Source organism: Ruditapes philippinarum, unplaced genomic scaffold (genome assembly GCF_026571515.1).
Source record: "Ruditapes philippinarum isolate M1 unplaced genomic scaffold, ASM2657151v2 ctg9432_1_1_1_1, whole genome shotgun sequence".
Taxonomy (NCBI): Eukaryota; Metazoa; Mollusca; class Bivalvia; order Venerida; family Veneridae; genus Ruditapes; species Ruditapes philippinarum.
Window position 1 is genome coordinate 32,053 of NW_026863106.1, and position 19,966 is coordinate 52,018.

The following is a 19,966-nucleotide window of genomic DNA, read 5'->3' on the forward strand; positions in this document are numbered from 1 at the left end:
TTAACGCAATAACGATACAATTAAAAGCTTTAATATACGTGATTTCAAGTATTTCAAGTTATGCACCAAGAACACAGTAATTTTGGGATGACTTATTAAAGCAGTAAGTACTTAAAACACGAGTTGTATCTATCCTACAACATATATACGAAACTGTGATCGAACTAGCAGACGACATGCTATTCTTATCATTAGTGTCACATTAGTATTCACACGGTTTAGATAATTAGATTATTAGATTAAGATTAGATATTTCAAGATTTTTACCTAATGTCTTTTGCTAACGAAAAATTGCTTTTGAAGCTTGTTCAATATTTCTTTCAAATTATAAGAGAAAAATTCCGTATATAAAATGCAAGATGTGTTAAAATATCTTGAGAATTAAATAAAACTTTTTATGTTACAATATTGCTTTTTAGATTATATAGCTACAATTCTACATAGTGTAATAGTAAAATATAGTACATGTAATTCTCGTTTTAACGTTTTAATTGTTTTCGCATCGCTTCGTACTTCAACAAAGATTAATATTACGAGGCTTATAGCTCCGTGGTTTCAGTGACGGATTCGAGACTGTGTCTTTATTTTCTACGCAATCAAACTAAAATAAATTCTGTATAAAATGAATTAAAGTTTCCTCACAAAAATATATTTAAAACGTGCTGATACTCGTCGATTTTGACATGTCGTTAAACCTGTGCAACAGTTCAGTACCATATATGAAAAAATAATATTTTCCGGCGTTACCGCGAATCACTATTCGCGTATACATCGGCGCTACCACATAATCAAAGCACAGAAGGCGCTGAATTTGATTGGGTCTCAGAATGTCAGAAAGGTGATGGTTGAGAGATTATAAACCAATTTGTTTTTGTATAGTGCCACCAATGCTTTTCAGTGTTTTAATTGTAGTTAATTGGCTTTAAGAATGCAACGCTGATATTCAATTCAATGTTTATTTGACTTAAACAATTTGAAAAAAAAAGAGTTGCCTTCCTGGATTTGAACTCCAGACCCCTCGGCCACGGTGAAGTTATATGTAAAAGGCCTGAAGAAAACCATATTATTCTAAATTAGGGTTTGTAACCCTTATTATTTCGACGCTAACTGTTGTTTAACACAGATGTTAATAATCATGAAGTTTATTATAAGTATGTATATCTATAAAGGATAAAACAATATTAGAAATCTTCGATCATTCGGGAATTATTTTGCTTTAAAATTAATGCGCTTGTCATTTGACCATCTTTACGCAGTGATCTCCCCTGAATTTTTTCGGCGTTAGTGTACATATAAAGGGAAGTAACCGCTTCAAAAAAGCGGTCTACTTTCGGCATTTGCAATTAACAGCATCAGACTCTGAAATTTCGCTACCATTATTTGTTTGGTCTGACTAACCAAACAAATAATCAAAGGGCTGCAAGCTCTGTGGTATTTTCTGATCTTTGCAATCTAAATCATACTGACTATCTGTATGTATTTTCCTATATAGGTTTATTTTATATACTATAATTCATCTTACGCAGCGACTGCGTTAAGATTTTTTTCTATAACAGTTTGAGATTGATACATATGGAATTTTGCATGACTAGAGTTGCATCAAAAATCATTTTTTATGACAGCCACACTTTATCCTTGCATATCGTGGCTACTTCCTTAAAAAAGACACTTCAAAAAAAAAGTTGCCTCGACTAGGATTTGAACCTTAGGCCTCTCACACCCTAAACGAGCGCGATACGAGCGCGATACCCCTGCACCACGGTGAAGTAATACGTAATATGTAGCCTGAATAAAAACAAATACATTGTAATTCTAAATTGAGAATTTCCATTTCGTGTTTGTAATCCTTATCAATCGAGGTATTTTGTTCACGATAAACCTGTTTAACACTGATATAACACTAAATAATTTTGCGAAAATCTTCTCGCCAAAACAGTCCGACATGTATATATTCCACTACTCGGCAGTCAGATTTATTTGTATACTACGCCCTGGAGTATTCAGTAATCGACATAGCTAAAAATAGCATTTTCATTGATTAAACTGATATTCATCCGCGAAATTTGTGATTGTAACCTCATATTTCTATTGACTAATCTGAACTTTCAATGCACTATAATTCGTTAAATGCCTACATTAAAAATTATTCTGTCTTTTAAATTGCTGGTTTTTAAGCAGTTTTGAGTGAGAACTACTTTGCGTTGTTAGGTCTGTTAGGAAATTTTGTGTTAGACCGTGGATGTTAGCTATGTATTTACTGATCTTGCGATCAGAAAATACAAAAACTATTACAATAAGCTATGAAAAAATGCCATATTGTTTCCAATTTTACGTGTCGTCTGCTAGAGAGATGTCATACCTGTAAAAAAATTGAATAGTACATGGACATGTCGGAGGGAAAATACAATGTCTCCGTACGTAATAAAAAAGCACATAAATTGTACCTATTTAAAATGAGTTATATAATACGTTTATTGTCTGTATACAACATATTAAAATTAGTTAGTATTAAATACTATATTATCATCTGTGTTTAAAAATAGTCTAGCTCCGTGAATGAATTATATTTTAGAAATTTAAAAAAAACTAGAATGAGTCTCGCTGTTACAGTAAGCAGACATTATTCCAAAAGGATCCGTCAATGATTTTTTCATATACCGTTGTTTGCTTGTCGTCTGCAATTATTTTGATCGTCTGCTACTGCTGGCATATAGGTTGTCGCGTGCTCGTCTTTGAGAACCGTGAAAATTCACTAACTGGATTAGGCGATCTGCTTGATGGTTTCTCGTTTGTAGTGAGCAAATGTTTTTGCTTCGGTTTTTAGTATCCAAAAGAGATACGTCTGTCTATGCTGAAAGCGTAAACTTGATCGCGTACTTGTTATACAAAGGTTTAATGTGGAATAATGCCAAATGAATCTTTTCATGTCAACAGACAGTATACCGGAAGTAAACGGTATCCATAACAATTGTCGTCTGCTGATTTCTTTTTTTTTTTGTATTTCTCCATGATGGATTTGTGCAGTTTGAAAACTTTTCTGCAGGTAAGTTAACATTATTGTTTGAACTTTTGACAGGCACGCAAATATAAAATTTATAGATTACAGTGCATGAAAGGGTGTATTCCTTTAAATAGCAGAGACACGGGAGGCGTTCGTGAATGCACGTGCATAGTGGCTCTTGAATATCTTACATGCAGATGTCTCTCTTTTATGATCATTGACATGTCTTGTGTAACTATACTCGTACGTCACAACTTGGGCTTAAATTTGACACATTCAAATGGTTTCGGATCTGGATATGTCAATGCATTGCTAGCAGTTGAAATATGGCGAAAATTGTCGTTTGCTTTTTTGGCGTAGCATATCATCATGTGCTAAAGATATTGTTTGACTATATTCTTGCAGGTGACTTCTGCTGGAAACATGTAAGCCATATCCAATAATGGCACGTTTCCGGCTTTTACATTTAATAGTTTCTGGTCTAACACCAAAACTGTAAAACCGATCGCGTTGCACACCATCTCCCCTTTGTAAACTTTCGGTTTTTCTACATGTCTAAGGAAAGCGTCTACACTAATATGAACGGGTTCGTTTCACCGCATGCTTTCTAGCTTTTTAATTAACTTAACAAGTTATCTACCTTACGTGCCATGTTTCCTTCATCGACTCTTACGGATTTCTTTACAATTAATTTCCCTTTCCTCTTCGGCCCGACGCTCCAGCTTTCTGTTTTTCTAGAACGCTGACATACTAGTAAGTTACAATGCCGTGATACGAATCATCAACTTCCGTTCCTTGATCAGCATCAACATCTGATTTATTAATATCTTTGTCATGACCGTCTCCAACGCCATCACTGTGTTTGAAATGACAAAAGATTTCACTGTTGTCCTGACAATCTCTGACTGGTATAGCAATTCTGAGATTAGAAGAAAATTGATTTTCATTTTTAGAAAATGATATTACTTGATTCGTTGAAATTAATTAAGATACATAAACGGAGTAAAACATTAATTTGAAAATCGATTTCGGTAAGCCTGTTGCATTAAATAGAGCTATATACATGTCCACTATAATACTCTCAAACATCTTTGTTTCTTTTTTTTAAACAAATATTTCGTATATACCTTTTCTACAATTTAAAGACAACATTTCCGTCTTCGTTTTTAAATAGCTGAAATCTGAATCAAATATTTTTTAATATTCCGCTGTTAAAAAGCAGCTGTCTTTGTGGGTAATGTATAGCGTATTGAAAACCACAGAGCTAACGTCTTTTTTACGCTAACTTGACGCTATTCTCAAAATATGTGCAAGGGCGACAATTTTGTAAATGTTTCTTGTGTGTTGCGCATGAGTATCGAGAACGTAATTTTAAGTCATACAAAAAGTTTAACTCATTAATGCAGCCTGGGACATATGATAACGTATGTCCCAGATGCAGCATAAAATAATTTGTAAGAGGATGCACTGTAATGTGTAGGAGAAGGCACGTTTTTTTTCAAAACGGCTTATATTAAGTTTGTTTGATATATATGATCAGTACATGTGCTGGGATTGACAAATATGCATTTTATTTGGATTTTAAAGGCGTTTTGAGCTCCAAACCCCAAGTGTCTGTGGTTTAGTTTCGACCGAAATGCCGTAGCCGTCCTATGTATTCATACGTGTCCGAGGTCCTTATCTGAAAACAGACGGAAAGGGCCGAAAAGTTGTTTCAATAATGAAAAGGTCAGAGTTGACCGAAGTACGGCGAAAAACCCCGGACAATTTTCCCGCTTCACACATTATAGGTCACGTGATCATTTGAGCACAGAAAAGACCAGTTTAGCAGGGAACGTCGCACGGCGAAGATGGAAGGTGTGTTAATATTGCGTCATTTGATTTTTTCAGGTATGTTCAGTACTGGAAGAAGAAGAAGATGAAGAAAAGAAGAAGATAAAGAAGAAGATGAAGAAAAAGAAGAAGCCTGTTTAGGAGGGAGAGTTGCACGGCGAAGATGGAAGAAATGGCGTGCAGGTGTGTTGATATTTTCATTGTACTTTATTGTGTCATTTGATTTTTTCATTTTTCATGTATTGAATGCCTTTGTTATATGACTGTTTATTTTTATTTTGATGATTTGTATACATAATTGCTCCTGATAATTGAGACACCTGGCCGTTTTACCCCGCCCCCACATGACTTGCTAGTTATCGTGTTGATGAAATATGGTTGATGTTTAATTTGACGATCTCGATTGGCCAGTCTGACCAGCTGCGTGACATAACATACTTCGGTGTTTTTTGTTTATTTTTTTTATTGATTATTGACAAACTCTCCTGCCACGTTCTGATTATTAATACATGTATTTTGTGCATGTCAAACAGGTTTATTTATAAATATATAAAAGGATGTATGTTTAAAAAAAATGTGTATACAAAATTTGTATGAAAATTTGTATAAAAATTGGATATAAAAATGTTTTTGGTCGCTCTGTGATATATGTTAAATGCATAATGGGTATTAAATGCATAATGGCTATTAATTGCAAAAAAAGGAGTGGACAAATCGCAAACAATAGTTTAACTGTAAACATGTCAAAGAAGGTTTTTTTTAAATATGTACAAATGTAAAATAATGAGTTTCAAAAAATGTGTATAAGACTGTGTATGAAATGTGTATCAAAAATGTTATAAAGAATGGGTGTATAAAAATGGGTATAAAAATTATGTATAAAATGGGTATAAAAGATGGGTACGTCGCACGGCGAAGATGGAAAATTGGTGTTGCAGGTGTGTTAATATTGCGTCATTTGATTTTTTTAGGTATGTACAGTACTGGAAGAAGAAGTAGAAGAAGAAGAAGACTGTTTAGGAGGGAGGGTTGCACGGCGAAGATGGTAGAAATGGCGTGCAGGTGTGTTGATATTTTCATTGTACTTTATTGTGTCATTTGATTTTTTCATTTTTCATGTATTGAATGCCTTTGTTATATGACTGTTTATTTTTATTTTGATGATTTGTATACATAATTGCTCCTGATAATTGAGACACCTGGCCGTTTTACCCCGCCCCCACATGACTTGCTAGTTATCGTGTTGATGAAATATGGTTGATGTTTAATTTGACGATCTCGATTGGCCAGTCTGACCAGCTGCGTGACATAACATACTTCGGTGTTTTTTGTTTATTTTTTTTATTGATTATTGACAAACTCTCCTGCCACGTTCTGATTATTAATACATGTATTTTGTGCATGTCAAACAGGTTTATTTATAAATATATAAAAGGATGTATGTTTAAAAAAAATGTGTATACAAAATTTGTATGAAAATTTGTATAAAAATTGGATATAAAAATGTTTTTGGTCGCTCTGTGATATATGTTAAATGCATAATGGGTATTAAATGCATAATGGCTATTAAATGCAAAAAAAGGAGTGGACAAATCGCAAACAATAGTTTAACTGTAAACATGTCAAAGAAGGTTTTTTTAAATATGTACAAATGTAAAATAATGAGTTTCAAAAAATGTGTATAAGACTGTGTATGAAATGTGTATCAAAAATGGTATAAAGAATGGGTGTATAAAAATGGGTATAAAAATTATGTATAAAAATGGGTATAAAAGATGGGTACGTCACACGGCGAAGATGGAAAATTGGTTTTGCAGGTGTGTTAATATTGCGTCATTTGATTTTTTCAGGTATGTACTGTACTGGAAGAAGAAGTAGAAGAAGAAAAAGAAGAAGCCTGTTTAGGAGGGAGGGTTGCACGGCGAAGATGGAAGAAATGGCGTGCAGGTGTGTTGATATTTTCATTGTACTTTATTGTGTCATTTGATTTTTTCATTTTTCATGTATTGAATGCCTTTGTTATATGACTGTTTATTTTTATTTTGATGATTTGTATACATAATTGCTCCTGAGAATTGAGACACCTGGCCGTTTTACCCCGCCCCCACATGACTTGCTAGTTATCGTGTTGATGAAATATGGTTGATGTTTAATTTGACGATCTCAATTGGCCAGTCTGACCAGCCGCGCGACATAACATACTTCGGTGTTTTTTGTTTATTTTTTTTATTGATTATTGACAAACTCTCCTGCCACGTTCTGATTATTAATACATGTATTTTGTGCATGTCAAACAGGTTTATTTATAAATATATAAAAGGATGTATGTTAAAAAAAAAATGTGTATACAAAATTTGTGTGAAAATTGGTATAAAATTGGTATAAAATTGGATATAAAAATGATTTTGGTCGCTCGGTGATATATGTTAAATGCATAATGGGTATTAAATGCATAATGGGTATTAAATGCAAAAAAAAGGAGTGGAAAAATCGCAAACAATAGTTTAACTGTAAACATGTCAAAGAAGGTTTTTTTAAATATGTACAAATGTAAAATAATGAGTTTCAAAAAATGTGTATAAGACTGTGTATGAAATGTGTATCAAAAATGTTATAAAGAATGGGTGTATAAAAATGGGTATAGAAATTATGTATAAAATGGGTATAAAAGATGGGTACGTCACACGGCGAAGATGGAAAATTGGTTTTGCAGGTGTGTTAATATTGCGTCATTTGATTTTTTCAGGTATGTACAGTACTGGAAGAAGAAATAGAAGAAGAAAAAGAATAAGCCTGTTTAGGAGGGAGAGTTGCACAGCGAAGATGGGAGAAATGGCGTGCAGGTGTGTTGATATTTTCATTGTACTTTATTGTGTCATTTGATTTTTTCATTTTTCATGTATTGAATGCCTTTGTTATATGACTGTTTATTTTTATTTTGATGATTTGTATATATAATTGCTCCTGATAAATGAGACACCTGGCTGTTTTACCTCGCCCCCACATGACTTGCTAGTTATCGTGTTGATGAAATATGGTTGATGTTTAATTTGACGATCTCGATTGGCCAGTCTGACCAGCCGCGTGACATAACATACTTCGGTGTTTTTTGTTTATTTTTTTTATTGATTATTGACAAACTCTCCCGCCGCGTTCTGATTATTAATACATGTATTTTGTGCATGTCAAACAGGTTTATTTATAAATATATAAAAGGATGTATGTTTAAAAAAAATGTGTATACAAAATTTGTATGAAAATTGGTATAAAAATTGGATATAAAAATGTTTTTGGTCGCTCGGTGATATATGTTAAATGCATAATGGGTATTAAATGCATAATGGGTATTAAATGCAAAAAAAGGAGTGGACAAATCGCAAACAATAGTTTAACTGTAAACATGTCAAAGAAGGTTTTTTTAAATATGTACAAATGTAAAATAATGAGTTTCAAAAAATGTGTATAAGACTGTGTATGAAATGTGTATCAAAAATGTTATAAAGAATGGGTGTATAAAAATGGGTATAAAAATTATGTATAAAAATGGGTATAAAAGATGGGTACGTCACACGGCGAAGATGGAAAATTGGTTTTGCAGGTGTGTTAATATTGCGTCATTTGATTTTTTCAGGTATGTACAGTACTGGAAGAAGAAGTAGAAGAAGAAAAAGAAGAAGCCTGTTTAGGAGGGAGAGTTGCACGGTGAAGATGGAAGAAATGGCGTGCAGGTGTGTTGATATTTTCATTGTACTTTATTGTGTCATTTGATTTTTTCATTTTTCATGTATTGAATGCCTTTGTTATATGACTGTTTATTTTTATTTTGATGATTTGTATACATAATTGCTCCTGATAATTGAGACACCTGGCCGTTTTACCCCGCCCCCACATGACTTGCTAGTTACCGTGTTGATGAAATATGGTTGATGTTTAATTTGACGATCTCGATTGGCCAGTCTGACCAGCCGCGCGACATAACATACTTCGGTGTTTTTTGTTTATTTTTTTTATTGTTTATTGACAAACTCTCCCGCCACGTTCTGATTATTAATACATGTATTTTGTGCATGTCAAACAGGTTTATTTATAAATATATAAAAGGATGTATGTTAAAAAAAAATGTGTATACAAAATTTGTGTGAAAATTGGTATAAAAATTGGTATAAAATTGGATATAAAAATGATTTTGGTCGCTCGGTGATATATGTTAAATGCATAATGGGTATTAAATGCATAATGGGTATTAAATGCAAAAAAAAGGAGTGGACAAATCGCTAAAAATAGTTTAACTGTAAACATGTCAAAGAAGGTTTTTTTAAATATGTACAAATGTAAAATAATGAGTTTCAAAAAATGTGTATAAGACTGTGTATGAAATGTGTATCAAAAATGGTATAAAGAATGGGTGTATAAAAATGGGTATAAAAATTATGTATAAAAATGGGTATAAAAGATGGGTATAAAAATGGGTATAAAAATTATGTATAAAAATGGGTATAAAAGATGGGTATAAAAATTGTTTCTAGTCGACAGTTTCTAGTACGAGTGGAAAAAAGTGGTAATTCTATCGGAGAAATCCTATTAAAGTTAATTGTTAAAGGTTTTTTTATAGATATGCAAAAAAATTGTTTAAAAAATGTTTATGAATAATTTGTTTGAAATGGGCATCATAAAAGGTATCATAAAAGGTATCATAAAAGGGTATTAAAATGTATCTGGTCTCTCAGCCTCAGGTTGACTGCTTCAAAAAGCAGGAGAAATCCTGTTAAATATGTCAAAGAATGTTTTTTAAATATTTAAAATAGCGAGTTTCAAAAAAAAAATGTGTATAAAACTTGTGTGTAAAAATCATTGTGTATAAAAATGGGTATCATAAAAAGTAAAAAAAATCTGGTCTCTCAGCCGCAGTATAATTGGCTGGGGGTCCACTACTCTCAACGTAGAAGCATGTATAAAAAATGGGTTTCATAAAAAGGTATAAAAAATCTGGTCTCTCAGCCACAGTATAATTGGCTGGGGGTCCACTACTCTCAACGTAGAAACATGTATAAAAAATGGGTATCATAAAAAGGTATAAAAAAATCTGGTCTTTCAGCCGCAGTTTGGCTGGGGTCCGTACTCTCAACGTAAAAACATGTATAAAAAAAGGTATAAAAATCTGGTCTCTCAGCCGCAGTATAATTGGCTGGGGGTCCACTACTCTCAACATAGAAGCATGTATAAAAAATGGGTTTCATAAAAAGGTATAAAAAATCTGGTCTCTCAGCCACAGTATAATTGGCTGGGGGTCCACTACTCTCAACATGTATAAAAACATGTATAAAAAAAGGTATAAAAATCTGGTCTCTCAGCCGCAGTTTGGCTGGGGGGTCCGTACTCTCAATGTAAAAACATGTATTAAAAAAGGTATAAAAATCTGGTCTTTCAGCCGCAGTTTGGCTGGGGGGTCCGTACTCTCAACGTAACACATGTATAAAAAACGGGTATCATAAAAAGGTATAAAAATCTGGTTTTTCAGCCGCAGTTTGGCTGGGGGTCCGTACTCTCAACGTAAAACATGTATAAAAACCGGGTATCATAAAAAGGTATAAAAAAAATCTGGTCTCTCAGCCACAGCATAATTGGCTGGGGGGTCCGTAATCTGAACGTAAAAACATGTACATGTATAAAAAATGGGTATCATAAAAAGGTATAAAAAAAATCTGGTCTCTCAGCCACAGTATAATTGGCTGGGGTCCGTATTTCTAGTAGGTGTCCAGAAAGTGGTAATAGCTAGGAGAAATATGTAAAATAATGTGTTTCAAAAAAATGAGTATTGTAATTTGTATAAAAAATGTGTATAAAAAATGTGTATAAAAATTATTTCTGTTTTTTATTTTTTTTTCAGTGCTGAGGGATATGGAGTTTCATAGTATGGAAGTGGCCTGGATCATGACTGTAATTGGTAAATATCTTTTGGTAAGCAAACAGACACAAATATTTTCATTTTGTGTCTGAAGTGGCGATGCGGAATTTCCTAGATTTTTGCCTTCATATCCTTACTTTACATCATAAATTGTTTTGTCATTTACTTATAAATTGTATTTATTTTCTCCCTCCGATACAAATATTTTCGTTTTGTTCCCACCCGGCACAAATATTTTCGTTTCGTGCCTGACTAGGCAATGCGGAATTTTCGTGGATTTTTCGTTTCTTTATGGATTTGTAAAAAAAAACTTGTGTATCAAAATAATTTGTATGAATAATTTGTATAAAAAGGGTTTTATAAAAAGGTATTAAATCTGGTTTCTGGTTGGCTGTTTCTCAAACAGGAGAATTTCAGCTAAACTTGTCAAATGTGTTTTTTATAGATTTGTAAAAAAAATGTGTATTAAAATAATTTGTAATAATAATTTATATGAAAAGGGTTTCATATAAAGAGTATATGTATCTGGTTTCTGGTTGGCTGCTTCAAAAAGGGTAAACTGTGAGGAAAAATCCTGTTAAACATGTCAAAGGTTTTTTTATAAATAGTAAAAAAAATCAGTTTACAGAAAACTGTATAAAAAAATTTGTATGAAAGTCCTTGTGTGAATAAAGAATATGTATAAAAGTTGTTTCTGGTCGGCTGTATGGAGTATGCTCCATAATATTCCCCATGAAATGAATTGTGTGGTAAAAAAATATGGAAAAGTTATAATTTAAAAAAGGGTATTTGTAATAAGTTTAAAAGTGTGCATCTTTGATGTTAGTATAACACCTACTAATTTTGGGTTTTGAGCTCATCGTGCAACTTTATGCGATTTCTTCTTTATAGTTAGAAATTTTAAACACAAAGATGTTCAAAGGGTTATTACATATGTAAACATTGGTATGATATGCTATGAATGGTCTTTATAAAGTGCAATACCCGGTATGTGGCAGTAATAAAAAATGGTATAAAGAATTTTATAAATATACCGGTATGTAAAAAGAATGTGTTACAAAAATGTGCTTGAAAAATGTGTATCAAAAAAGGGTATAAAATTAAAAATGTTTCTGGTCAGCTCTTAAAGAGCTATATGTATGTTGTGTAAAAGTATGTTCTGGGTATGGAATGTAAATTTTTTTTTAAACTTAAATAAAAGAAACAATAACAAGAAAACATATCAAAAACATAAAAGCTATATTATTATAAAAATAATAATTACCTAAAAGTAATAATAATTATAATAATAAACAAATTATTATATTAATAATAATAATAACATAAATGTAATAATAAAAAAATTAAATTATAAAAGTAATAATGATTTTTTTTTTTATAAAAGTAATAATAAAAAAAATAATAATAATAATAAATCACATACCAACCACATCACAAGATTCGTTAACTGAATGGTGGGAGAAGTGTAGCGCGCTTTAAAAATGATAATACAAAAATAATAATCAAACGTCCATTCAGTCGTGCGTTTATAACGGTTCGACGTATACTATGACTACACTTCTTCCAATGCTGCCTAGTTTTAATAACTAGCATGTCCCAAGCCATGATAAAAGCAGAGGGGAAGAAATGAAGTTAATAGATTTTATAGTGATATCAACAAAATTGTCTTATCACTGTCCACAATTTAGTCAGTATAATTATTTTGAAATTTTCCCTAAAATAAGATTGAAAGAAAGGCAAGTCCATTTAATATACAGCTCGATTTCATTAGTTCTTTCATTAACCTTGTTTTTCATTTTTTGCTCAGTTATGCCCCTTTTTTCCACAGAAGCTATTACCGTATATATATTCACTTTAACCTTACGCATCCAATTGGCATGCATTTCTAATGGGAAAATAACCTTGACAGAATTTTTCTTAATTATCTCCCTTTTAGTTTAAGACATTTTCCTTATTTTCATAAAAAAGCATCATACATATTCACTACAAACTTGAAGAACTTGTTTACTATCAAGGGCATGTAGGTGTGTCCGTGGCTGAGTGGTTAAGGTTGTTGACTTTAAACAGGAAATCTGAATCTTTTCATGTCAGGTATCCACCAGTAAAGCTGGAAAGTCACCATATGACCTAAACTGTGTCGGTGTGACTTAAAACCAGTAAAAAACAAACACAATCAAGGGCATGTAATTCTGCCAAGCACTTGCAGAATTATGCCCCCTTTTTACTTTATATTTTTTTTTTACTATTCAGCACTGAGTAAAATAAGAGTGTGCTGTTCATTGACAGATCTTGTAATTTTGATAATTTTGATAATTTGTCTAATTTATGCCATTTGTACTCTTTTTATTCTCCAATTGGTGAATTTACATTTTTTGTATCTAACATAATCATGTGTGTTGATGTCACAGCATGAACAAGTGAGAAAATTTCCCTAAAATAAGATTGAAAGATAGGCAAGTCCATTTAATATACAGCTCGATTTCATTAGTTCTTTCATTAACCTGTTTTTCATTTTTTGCTCAGTTATGCCCCTTTTTTCCACAGAAGCTATTACCGTATATATATTCACTTTAACCTTACGCATCCAATTGGCATGCATTTCTAATGGGAAAATAACCTTGACAGAATTTTTCTTAATTATCTCCCTTTTAGTTTAAGACATTTTCCTTATTTTCATAAAAAAGCATCATACATATTCACTACAAACTTGAAGAACTTGTTTACTATCAAGGGCATGTAGGTGTGTCCGTGGCTAAGGTTGTTGACTTTAAACAGGAAATCTGGATCTTTTCAAGTCAGGTATCCACCAGTAAAGCTGGAAAGTCACCATATGACCTAAACTGTGTCGGTGTGACTTAAAACCAGTAAAAAACAAACACAATCAAGGGCATGTAATTCTGCCAAGCACTTGCAGAATTATGCCCCCTTTTTACTTTATATTTTTTTTACTATTCAGCACTGAGTAAAATAAGAGTGTGCTGTTCATTGACAGATCTTGTAATTTTGATAATTTGACTAATTTATGCCATTTGTACTCTTTTTATTCTCCAATTGGTGAATTTACATTTTTTGTATCTAACATATGTTAACCAATTATTCTATATATACTTGTAGGAGATGGGATGGTTCAATGGAAAATGTTGCAGTGTGTGTTGATGTCACAGCATGAACAAGTGAGAAAATTTCTATAATTTACATAAATATATTTATAAGTAACAGGTCAAATAACTGATTTTTCTGTCGCCTTGAAAAATTGGACATATAACGGTTACTTTTGTCGGCGGAATCCCGTTCGGCTTGTCTGGTAAGCATATCTTACTCATTATATGTTGGATTGACTCCAAACTTGGTATGCATGCTTCTTTCAATGTCTCAAAGTGCAGTGCACAAGAATCATTACTCTTCACTTCCTATTTTTAGAGTTATTGCCCTTTGTCCAGGTCATTTCTCCTTAATATGAAAGCTATGGACTTCATTGGATGATAGATCTCAAGAAAAAGTGCAGCACACTTAAACTGCAGGTACTTTGTATTTCATGATATATTTTTGAGTTATTGCCTCATGTAAATTTTCATAATTAAAATGTCCAGGCCAATTCTCCTACTCTTTAAAAGCTATTGACTTGAAACTTCATAGGATGATGTATCTCATTGAGAAGTGCAGTGCACAAGAACTTGTACGCTGCACTTAATGATTAATGAGTTGTTGCCTCTTTGTTAATTTCAGCGTCCCTTAGGCTTGTCTCGAGCATAACTCACTGACTATCCGTCAGATTGACACCAAACTTGGTATGCATGCTTCATTCAATGAGCTTAACACTTCTTATTTGTTGAGATATTGCCCTTTGTAAATTTTCATATATGTATTTCAATGTTGCAAAACAGTTAAATATCAATTTTATTTCACAATTTCAAAACTTGTAATGCTTACATGATACACAACTCGTAATGCTTTGTGGAAGAAAAATGATGAAACATCACTTTCAGTGACTGTGCTCTTTAGCTCGACTATTCGATAAGAATAAGTAGAGCTATTGTAGTCACCCGAGCGTCGGCGTAACAACTTATGTTAAAGTTTTTGTAATAACTCAAATATTTTCAAAGTCCATTGACATATGGCTTTGAAACTTTGCACACTGTTCACCATCATGACCTCAACCTGTAAACAGGAGGAGGTAACTGTATCAAGCATTTTTACAGAATTATGCCCCTTTTTTGACTTAAATTTACGTTAAAGTTTTTGTTATACCTCAAATATTTTCAAAGTCCATTGACATATGGCTTTGAAACTTTGCACACTTGTTTACCATTATAACCCCAACCTGTAGACAGGAGGAGATAACTGTATCAAGCATTTTGACAGAATTATTGCTCTTTTTTCAACTAAGAATTTACATTTAGATTTGCATACCACCACAGATACATGTATTTCCATATTCTACATGTATTTCCATATTCTATTGAAACAAGTTGAAATTTTATACTCTTATTTGAGAGTATAAAAGGACTCTTTTTCAAGGCCTATATCTGTAACATGGATTTCAAGAAAAAAATTGTTCTTTTGTTATTAACTATAATATTAAATAAAATTTTACATTATCAAGGCTCTTTTACTATCAAGCATTAAGAATAGTCGAGCTTTGCTGTCCTACCGACACTTGTGTTTTAAAAACAATTCTTAAACATGCAGTTGAAATGATTCTTGTAGTTGAAATGATTCTGAGAAATTCTTTAAAAAAAAAAATAAGAATTTTCAGGATAAAATATTTTTTTATTTAGAATAGACCCAAGATATTTGGCACTTACCTATATTTGGCTGCTTAAAAACTATGGATGCAAAAAAAGTAGGAAGAATGTTAATCTTTTAAATGTATTACAAGCCATGGCTAGTAAGTTTTAAGCTCTTGTAGTTTAATTGTCAAAATGCCTCTTTAGTGTATCACATAAGAGGAGTTCTGAGTTCAAATCTCAGCGGGAGCACTTATATTAATATGCTAATTCATGGTTTGTAAAATTAAAACAGGGCTGTGAATGTAATATGTCTATATCAAAGTCATTGTTTATTTGACATTTATTAAAATCAAGGTTTGGTAAATTTAATAAGATATTTGACAGTATGATTTTTAAAAACTGTATCACCTTAAAATAGTGAAACAACATTTTCTAGTGTGTCTCAAATCATTTTTAGCTCGACTATACGAGGTATATGGAGAGCTGTCCTACTCGCCCTGGCGTCCAGATTTCAGATTAAAGTTTTGGTGCAGTAAAATATTTTTCACTATAACTTTGTCATTTCTTAAGGTATCAACTTCAAACTTCAAATATATGTTCCTTATCATCAACCACATCTTATGTGACAAGGTTCATAACTCTAGCACCAATATTTTCAGATTTATCTCCCCTTGAATTTAGAATTTTCCTTAAAAAATACTATTTTTTACTGTTACTTCTGTATTTCTTAAGGGATTAACCTCATACTTCAAATATATGTACTTTATCATCATCCCCATCTTATGTGACAAGGTTCATAGCTCTAGCACCAATATTTTCAGATTTATCTCCCCTTGAACTTAGAATTTTCCTAAAAAAATACTATTTTTACTGTTATTTCTTTATTTCTTAAGGGATCAACCTCATACTTCAAATATATGTACCTTATCATCATCTCCATCTTATGTGACAAGGTTCATAACTCTAGCACCAATATTTTCAGATTTATCTCCCCTTGAACTTAGAATTTTCCTTAAAAAATATTATTTTTCACTGTTACTTATTTATTTCTAAAGGGATCAACTTCATACTTCAAATATATGTACCTTATCATAATCCACATCTTATGTGATAAGGTTCATAACTCTAGCACCAATATTACAAGAATTATCTCCCCATAAACTTAGATTTTTTTTTACTAGAAAAATGTTATTTTTAACTATAACTTTTTAGTTTTAAAGGTATCTACCTCAAACTTCAAATACTTATTCCTTATCATCAATTACATTTTATGTGACAATGTTCATAACTCTTGAAGCAATATTTACAGATTTATCTCTCTTTGAACTTAGGATTTTCTTTAAGAAATATTATAACTTCTTTACTTTTTAAGGTATCTACTTCAAACTTCAAATATATATTTCTTATCATTACACACATGTTGTGTGACAAGGTTCATAACTCTAGCATGACTATTTCTAGAATTATTCCCCTTGATCTTGGAATTTAAATTAACAAAAGTTATTTTTCTACTATAACTTAATACATAATTATACATAATTGATTTTTCTTTCATAGTTTTGTCCTCCTTACTGCGTCCAGTATTTTATAAGTCGAGCTTCGCTGTCACCTGTGACAGCTCTTATTGTATACATTGCTTGCATTTTGTATACATTGCTTGCATTTTGTATACATTGCTTGCATTTTGTATACAGAGTTATAGCTACATTTTTGACATTTGCTATTATAGGAACATCATATATACAACATGATATAGGAATATCACCCACCTCCTGAAAAAAAATGTGATAAAATTGATAGAAAGTTGTAAAACTGTATTAAAATATGTCCAAACATCCAAATAAAATTAGCTAACCTGATTTACATTTGGGCAATAAATTTTCCTATATTCAAAATATTTTTAAAAATGAGCATGGAGTTCTGTAACAAAAATTTAGCTGTGCATACCACAGGTTAGTCTTGTGAATAAAGGTCAAATTATCATAAAATAATCTCCCTTTGATCAACAAGAACAAAATTACTATCCAGCATTCATTTACTATATATACACCTGGAAATAAGTTAAGCACACCCGGCATTTTGCCTCAATTTGGACAAGATGACAATTGAAATTTTTAAATTTTATTTGGGCGATGGTACGAACCACCTGTAGTCAACCTGCACCATCTAGAACAAGCTCAGCACCAAGAATGGCAAAATTTACCTCAATATCGCATTAGACGCCTTTCTGGTTGTATGAGGAGAAGGATTGAGGCTATCATCCGGGAACATGGCGGTTACACAAGTTATTAAAAATTTGGCTACATAATGTCATTTTAAGTTATATAATCAACAAAATTTACCAAAAATATCCACCAGTAAATGTTTTGTTAAGGTTTCTAACATCATGTTTAAAAAACCACTTACTTTTTTTGGTAAAAAAAAACCCAACCATTTGTTTTATGCTTAAATTTAATTTGGTTAAGAAAAAAACTAAATTTATAAATTTACGGGTTTTATGTTTTACTATAACTCAAAATTACGGTTTTTGATTACAAAAATTTTGGTATCACTAGTTACCCAAATTACTTTTTTCAGCTAAATCAAGTCATCATCTCAGGGAACAGTGTTTTAAATTCACTTTTAAAAAATTCCGGGTTTAGTCCCTATATTTTTAAATTTTAATTTCCAGGTGTAATCATTACATGTATACACAGGGAATTTTCCTTTAAATTTTTTGAATGCCTTTTTTTTAGTTTTATGAACCTGATCAACAAAAATCAAAAAAACCTTTGAAATTTTCTTTAAACTTGTTAATAAAGGAAAACAAAAAAAGTTTTAAAGAAAAAAATTTACATTAATTTATGTTCACAAAAAAAACCCCAGAAAAAATACAAACATGATGAACATTTTCCTGATTTTGCTCTCAAATTCTGAATTGTGTTGTAATATTTCCCATTATCCATGTAAATGTATCAATTAAGAATACTGAATTTTTTATGAGAGTAATTATAGTCTAGCCAATATATGCTGCCCGTCACTTCCAATTTTATTCTTATTAACGATTGATATTGATATGTCACAGCCTGACAGGAGCTCAAACACCTAGCTTACCCTTGGAACACTGTTCTTCGAAAAAAGGGGGGCCGGTTATTTTACCCCTATCAACTAGGAGAAAGTCACAAACTCTTATTATTAAACCAGGGTTCGTCTCAGCCTTAAGTGCAAGACAATATTAACCTAATGTTTGGGGGAATACAAGGGAAAATACAACATTGTTTTTACATTTTTATAACCTTTTAATTTTCATTTGGCAATAGTAGTGCCATTTTAAGCTCTTTAAAAATTGTTTATTAGATATAATTTTGGTAAAGACCCAGTTATACCTATAGGTATTAAAAAGTCATGACAGGTCTTTAAAAGGTTAAACATGCATTTCCTATTCCCTTCTGGACATTAAAACTGAAGGTATCTTTCAAACTCTATTTTAGTGGCAATGTTTCACCATTCATAGATCTATCTATCTTTATCACTTAAAACAGGTGTTTATGGGGACCCTTTTGTTTACTTTAGTCCTTTTTTATTTTTAGAAACCTGTTTATTCATATTTAATTTGTAAGTTTTATCTCTAGTAAATTTCCATACCAGATTAGTTGTTTTGCATTAAATATCACCTAATAACCTAAACTATTAGAAGAGCCAAATTTAATCTATAGAATATTCCCAAAATTAAAAACCCAATAAGGAATCATGTTATTACTTAAATAACCAAATTCATTAAGATTCTCCTAAAAAAATAGAAAAATATTTTAGTGAATAACCCTAATTTAATAAGATTAGGCTTAATAAATCCCAAAAATAACCCAAAACAGTTATAAAAATCCATACAATTTTATGATAATTATTAACAAACATCTTTAAGGGTCAAAACCAAAAAATCCCTATGAAATTCTATGAACTTGTATAAAAGTTACAATGATTATCCTATATAGCCTAACAATTTCAAATAAGAAGTCAATCCAACAATAAATGAGGGTAATTTTACACTAATTTAGCTTCTTCCTACAAGAAAAGGTGTATTAGTTTATTAATTTGATATAATAATATCTATTAACAACAATATTTAACTTGACTTGGAGAAAAAAAACCCCATCAAATTCCATCGGAAACTAAATAAGTTATGACATAATCAATTATAATGGCCATTTACAGTCCAAGGGAGAGAACTGTGAATGGACCTCACACTGATTTTTCAGCATGCAAATTAAATTAACTGAACAAGATATATCCAATGTAAAATTGAATACAACTTATTTGAGAGTTTAAAAAAGTTAATCTAACCAATTACAACATAAGATTCTTTAAAATAATATAGGAAAAAAAGAAACTTTTTATAGCCAATAAATGAAAAATAACCACTAAATAGCAGGAGTTATCTGCTCTCCCCTTTATAACAAATACATATATGACTTATATGACACTATGATATGTTTTAAAACTTAGTTTGTGTAAATTTTA

At 31.5% G+C, this 19,966-nt stretch overlaps 1 long non-coding RNA gene across 2 annotated transcripts; it reads left to right on the top strand.

Moving 5' to 3' along the window:
• Positions 1 to 4,751: 4,751 nt before the first annotated feature.
• On the top strand, positions 4,752 to 8,587 carry LOC132721153 (uncharacterized). Of its 2 annotated transcripts, XR_009624429.1 has the most exons (4): positions 4,752 to 5,017; positions 5,806 to 5,896; positions 6,685 to 6,781; positions 7,581 to 8,587. It is a non-coding gene; the product is annotated as an uncharacterized LOC132721153 (long non-coding RNA). The 2 variants fall into 2 exon arrangements; XR_009624428.1 differs by lacking the exon at positions 5,806 to 5,896 and having other exon boundaries at positions 4,773 to 5,017.
• Positions 8,588 to 19,966: the final 11,379 nt, after the last annotated feature.